Source organism: Stegostoma tigrinum, chromosome 41 (assembly GCF_030684315.1).
Source record: "Stegostoma tigrinum isolate sSteTig4 chromosome 41, sSteTig4.hap1, whole genome shotgun sequence".
NCBI lineage: Eukaryota > Metazoa > Chordata > Chondrichthyes > Orectolobiformes > Stegostomatidae > Stegostoma > Stegostoma tigrinum.
In genome coordinates, this window is record NC_081394.1 from 16,580,379 (window position 1) to 16,587,103 (window position 6,725).

The 6,725-nt window shown below is 45.4% G+C and overlaps 1 protein-coding gene across 1 annotated transcript in view; it reads right to left on the minus strand.

Moving 5' to 3' along the window:
* Positions 1-1,122, minus strand: part of LOC125448492 (immunoglobulin superfamily member 1-like) — a 50,851-nt gene extending 49,729 nt beyond the window's left edge. Inside the window, exon 1 of the mRNA XM_059641425.1 lies at positions 966-1,122. The gene's annotated coding sequence lies outside the window, so the exon portion shown is untranslated. The remainder of the gene's footprint in view (positions 1-965) is intronic.
* Positions 1,123-6,725: the final 5,603 nt, after the last annotated feature.

Sequence of the window (6,725 nt, forward strand, 5' to 3'; positions counted from 1 at the left end):
GATATCCAAAGAACTGGGTCGGGGGATGCGTACAGGAACAGCATCAGAAAGATTCTACACAGTCCGACACACTCATCACACTACCCTACATCAGGAACACGTCAGAACTCACCACAAGACTCCCACAACCGCTGGGCATCTGAGTGGCACACAAACCCACATCAACCCTACGACAAGTGCTCACCTGAACTAAAGACGCATTCCCTGCCATGGACAGGACCAATGTCATCTACAAGATCCTCTGCATAGACTGCAAGAAACACTACATCGGACAAACAGGAAGGAAACTAGCAACAAGAGTACATGACCACCAACTGGCTGCAAAATGACACAACCAATGCTCACTCAATTCAATCCACATGGACAAGAAGAACCATGACTTCGACTGGGACAACACCAAGAGCCTGGGACACGCTAGGCAGAGGTAAGCACAATAATTCTTGGAAGCATGGCACTCCACAAATCAGGGTATTAATAAACACATTGAACTCGACCCCATATACATTCTACTCTGGAGGAAACCTGGAAGTGAGGCAATCCATCATAATAGATCCCAGAGTTTAAAAACCAGGCAAAAAAACACACCAACACTTCATCAGAGGCTGCACTGAGACTGTTACCAAGCACAGTAACAAAATTTCTGCAGAACAACAAACCAGCTCGGTGTGCCAACCAACCTCCACACCGACAACCCAAGCTACAGATTCACACCAAACCTTAGAGACTATGAATATTTGCAGAGTGCCTTTACTAAATCCATACTTATTGCTGAGGGGAATGCCCACAGGGGATCTCTGCACAGTCTGTCTGTTCCCTTTCCTCCCCCTAACTGTAACCCATCTATCGTTGTCCTGAGCCTTAGGAGTGACCAACTCCCGGTAACTCCTCTCAATTACCCCCTCTGCCTCCCGAATGATCCGTAGTTCATCCAGCTCCAGCTCCATTTACTCCAGCAAATTACTTACCGATAGCGGGCAGCGGTGTTTTTTTTTCCTCTTTCAGAGAAGGAGCGGGAGCACCAGAGGAAGTGACGAGGACCAGAGGGGCAGCCGGGAAGGAAAGCAGTGAGTATAAATACTCACCCTTCGACGCCAACGGCCTTTTTGAGTGCGAGCAGCAGCGGAGGCAAGACGGACCCGGAAGACTGCAGCTAAGGTAAAGCAGTTTATTTTTAAAATTACTTACCGGTAGCGGGCAGCGGTGTTTTTTTTTTCCTCTTTCAGAGAAGGAGCGGGAGCACCAGAGGAAGTGACGAGAACCAGAGGGGCAGCCGGGAAGGAAAGCAGTGACCATATATATTAGCAAGGCGGCCAGAATGGTCAAAGAAAGAGTAGGGCCGATCAGGGATAGCATAGGGAACTTGTGTGTGGAGCCTGAGGAGGGAGGGGAAGTCCTAAATGAGTTTTTTGCTTCTGTCTTTACGAAAGAAACGAACTTTGTAGTGAATGAAACCTTTGAAGAGCAGGTGTGCATGCTGGAATGGATAGAGATAGAGGAAGCTGATGTGCTGAAAATTTTGTCAACCATTAAGATTGACAAGTCGCCAGGCCCGGATCAGATTTGTCCTCGGCTGCTTTGGGAAGTGAGAAATGCAATTGCTTTGCCACTTGCGAAGATCTTTGCATCCTCGCTCTCCACTGGAGTTGTACCTGAGGACTGGAGAGAGGCAAATGTAATTCCTCTCTTCAAGAAAGGAAATAGGGAAATCCCTGGCAATTATAGACCGGTAAGTCTCACGTCTGTCGTCTGCAAGGTGTTAGAAAGGATACTGAGGGATAAGATTTATGACCATCTGGAAGAGCATGGCTTGATCAAATACAGTCAACACGGCTTTGTGAGGGGTAGGTAATGCCTTACAAACCTTATCGAGTTTTTTGAGGATGTGACTAGAAAGGTTGATGAGGGTCGAGCTGTGGATGTGGTGTATATGGACTTCAGTAAGGCATTTGATAAGGTTCCCCATGGAAGGCTCATTCAGAAGGTCAGGAGGAATGGGATACAGGGGAACTTAGCTGCTTGGATACAGAATTGGCTGGCCAACAGAAGACAGCGAGTGGTAGTAGAAGGAAAATATTCTGCCTGGAAGTCAGTGGTGAGTGGGGTTCCACAGGGCTCTGTCCTTGGGCCTCTACTGTTTGTAATTTTTATTAATGACTTGGACGAGGGAATTGAAGGATGGGTCAGCAAGTTTGCAGACGACACAAAGGTCGGAGGTGTCGTTGACAGTGTAGAGGGCTGTTGTAGGCTGCAGCGGGACATTGACAGGATGCAGAGATGGGCTGAGAGGTGGCAGATGGAGTTCAACCTGGATAAATGCGAGGTGATGCATTTTGGAAGGTCGAATTTGAAAGCTGAGTACAGGATTAAGGATAGGATTCTTGGCAGCGTGGAGGAACAGAGGGATCTTGGTGTGCAGATACATAGATCCCTTAAAATGGCCACCCAAGTGGACAGGGTTGTTAAGAAAGCATATGGTGTTTTGGCTTTCATTAACAGGGGGATTGAGTTTAAGAGTCGTGAGATCTTGTTGCAGCTCTATAAAACTTTGGTTAGACCGCACTTGGAATACTGCGTCCAGTTCTGGGCGCCCTTTTATAGGAAAGATGTGGATGCTTTGGAGAGGGTTCAGAGGAGGTTTACCAGGATGCTGCCTGGACTGGAGGGCTTATCTTATGAAGAGAGGTTGACTGAGCTCGGTCTCTTTTCATTGGAGAAAAGGAGGAGGAGAGGTGACCTAATTGAGGTATACAAGATAATGAGAGGCATGGATAGAGTTGATAGCCAGAGACTATTTCCCAGGGCAGAAATGGCTAGCACGAGGGGTCATAGTTTTAAGCTGGTTGGTGGAAAGTATAGAGGGGATGTCAGAGGCAGGTTCTTTACGCAGAGAGTTGTGAGAGCATGGAATGCGTTGCCAGCAGCAGTTGTGGAAGCAAGGTCATTGGGGTCATTTAAGAGACTGCTGGACATGCATATGGTCACAGAAATTTGAGGGTGCATACATGAGGATCAATGGTCGGCACAGCATTGTGGGCTGAAGGGCCTGTTCTGTGCTGTACTGTTCTATGTTCTATGTTCTATGTTCATACTTAAGGAAAGCAAGGTCAGAGCAAAATTAGACCACATTGGTGTGATGTCTTCATCATTTTACTATATTTTCATCCGATAGTTCCCATTTCATTCTGTCAGCCTTGGTTATACAGTCAAATGACACTCAAGCAACCTTGAGTGTAAAAACTGAAGTGACAGAAGAACAATCTGATGGTAGGATATCATTGAGATGTGGATTGAGGAAGGTTTTGTTAAAACCGGAGAAGATTAGCAACTCCACCTATGCCTATGGGTGATGAACCAATGACCATACTGTTCCTTTAAACATTGCAATGACTTTTGTCATTTTCCTCATCCAATATGGCATTCCTGAATACAGAACATCTCAAAGGTCATGATTAATGCACCCACAATTTCTTCATCTCTTCCTGACTGTTGCCAGCACTTTGCAGCTTCAGATCCTCAACAGTTTACCAGCTTCAGTTCTGTTATTTTCACCATCTTTATTCAAATTTACACTCAATCTCATCAGCTCCCAATCCTGAATTACTTTAAATTTCCATTAAATGGAGGCAGAGCTCTCTCTCCTTGAAGGAACCAGTTGTGTCTTAAAGAGAAAAGACTATTGAGGTTGTTGACTTGCTTGCTGAGCTGGCTTGTTCTCGTTCAGATGTTTTGTCACCATACTAGGTGACATCACCAGTGCAGCCTCCGATAAAGCGATGTTTTACTACTCCACTTGGAATTTATACTGTCTGGTCCATTCTGGTGAGGAGTATTGTCATTTCCTGTTGTGACCTGCATGGGTTTGTATATGGGGTCCAATTCTATATGTTTGTTGATTGAAGTATGCGTGGAGAATCATGCTTCAAGGAATTCCAGTGTGTGTGTCTATTGGCTTCGGCTACTCAGACAAAGTAACTATAGTAGCCAACTCAAACATAGACATGCATGGGAATTCCTAGAGGCATGGTTCTCCACATGCATACTTCAATCAACAAACATATAGAATTGGACCCCATGTACAAACCATGCAAATCAAAACAGGAAATGACAGTACTCACCTTAACAAAATATAAATTCTGAGCAGAGTAGAATAACATTGCTTCATTGGATGCTCAACTGATGATGTCACCGAGCATGGTGACGAAACGTCTGAACAAGAACAAACCAGCTCAGCGAGCAGTCAACAATCACACCCACGACCCGAGCTGCAGATCTTTGCCAAAACTTTAAATAAAAGACCATTGGACCTTGGATGGCAGTGAAGGGGCAGGTGTAACGCTTCCTGCAGTTGCACGGGAAGGTGCCAGGAGTGGTGGGGCTAGTGGGGAGTGTGGAGCAGACGAGGGAGCCATGGAGTGAGCAGTCCATATGAAAGGTAGAAAGGGGTGAGAAGGGAAATATCTCTTTGGTTGTGGTGTCAAATTGTAGTTGGCGGAAGTGGTGGAGAATGATGCGCTGGATGCAGACGTTGGTGGGTGGTACATGAGGACAAGGGGGATTCTGTCTTTATTTTTGTTGGGGGAGGGGATGTGAGGGCAGAAGTGTGGGAAATGCAAGAGCTGCAGCTGAGTGCATTTTCAATCATTTTGAGGAGGGATGTTATGGCCCTTGAAATAGGAGGACGTTTGGGATGTTCAGAAGTGGAATTCCCCATCTTGGGAGCAGATGTGACAGAGGCAGAAGAATTGGCAATATGGAATCTCCTGCTTGCAGGATGGTGGGTGGGAGGAGGTCTCGTCCAGGTAGCTGTGGGAGTCGGTGGGCTTGAAATAGGCGTCAGTTTTGAGGCGGTCACCAGACATGGAGATGGAGCCCAAAGCAAACCTTCCATATCAGACAGGCGCTCACCTATACATCTGTCAACTTGTTATTCTGCATCCACTGCTCCCCATGTGTCCTCCTCTACATTGGTGAGATCAAGCGTGGACTCGGAGATCATTTTGTAGAGCACCTGCTCTCTGTACATAACAAACGACAACACTTTCCAGTCACCAACCACTTTTGTTCCTCCTCCCACTCCCTGGGTGACATGTCCATCCTGGGCCTCCTCCTGTGTCACAATGACACCACCCACAAACTAGAGGACCAACACCTCATATTCTGCCTCAGGAGCCTACTGCGTAATGGCCAAAATGTGGAAGTCAACATTTATAAAATCTCCTCAAACCGGCCTTATCCCATGTCCAACCCTCCCTCTCATTCCCACCTCCTTGATCTGACACAAAGTGACTGTCTTCTCTCCCGTCCATCTGCTTCACCTATTCCAATGACCAATCTCCACTATTCCCTACCTGCACCATCCCATCTACCTACCCCAATCCCACCGCTCGTCTCTCTGTTTATTCCTGAGCTCCCTTCCCCCTCCCCCATTTCTGAAGAAGGGTCCTGACCAGAAACGTCAACTTTCCTGCTTCTCTGATGCTGCCTGGCTTGGTGTGTTCCTCCAGCTTTACGCTGCATTGTCTCTGACTCCAGTATCAGCAGTTCTTACTATCTCCAGGAACAGGGAGGTGTGATTTCCAGCACTCCACCTCAGTGAGGCATAATACTTAGCTCTTATTTATTTCTTCTAAATTGTAATTAACTTCCACACTGTTGTTAAGGACAATCTGTAGCCATGTCTGATTCAGCACCGTATTAACATTTGATTTATTGATCCAGGTTTCACTCTGGGACCTGACTTGTCCCACTAGCTAGGATCATAACATTTATTTGATAATAATAATATTTGATAATAATTTGATAATAATATTTGACCAAGGTTTCACTCTGGGACGTGACTTGTCCCACCAGCTGGGATCATAACAAGTCAGAGCTCTTTAACTAGCTCTGAATTCAAGAGAGGCGTGTGTCTATCTTAGAGAAATAGTTATGTGGAGGATTTTAATGTAACAACAGTGTTGTGTGAAGTTTATTGCATGGATTGGACTTTTAAACTGAATTAGAATTTGCTAATATTTTTGAGAATATGAGACATCAATGATCAAGTCCAACCCCAACTCCCTGTACAGGATCACAATGTCCTTCTATGTTGTGTATGCTACCACAGTGATTTAGAGTGAGACCCCTTCACCCCCATTCTACATCCACGTGCTCCATCCATTCCTCCCTCTACTCAAAATGGTATGTTGTCCTTCACTGCAGGTAAGCACAATAGTTTCTGCAATTTGTTTCTAGTGTTCTTTCATGGGATGTTGGCATCACTGACAAGGTCAGCATGTGTTACTCATCCCTCACTGCCCCTTGAGAAGTTGTTGGTGACTGTATTCCATTTGAGTAATAGTTTAGTCAAGTTGAACAGCTTGCCATACAGAGAGCAGTATCAATGATGCTGCTGTGGGTCTGGAGTTACATATAGACTAGGCCAGGTAAGGTTGGAGATGTTGGTTTTGGACTAGAGTGGACAAGGTCAGAAGTCACACAACACCACGTTATAATCTATCAGGTTTATTTGAAAACACAAGTTTTCAGAGCCTCAGTCCTTCTTCAGGTGTTAGTGAGAGAGATATATCAGACACAGAATATATAAATAAAAGATCGAAGGTGCACGTTATTAATGAAAATGCACTAAACAAACCTAAGATGCAGTTACATCTTTAATCAGTTGGAAGGCTTTAATTGATTAATATGTATATGTAAACACCCGAATTCCTTTCAAGCCATGGTCT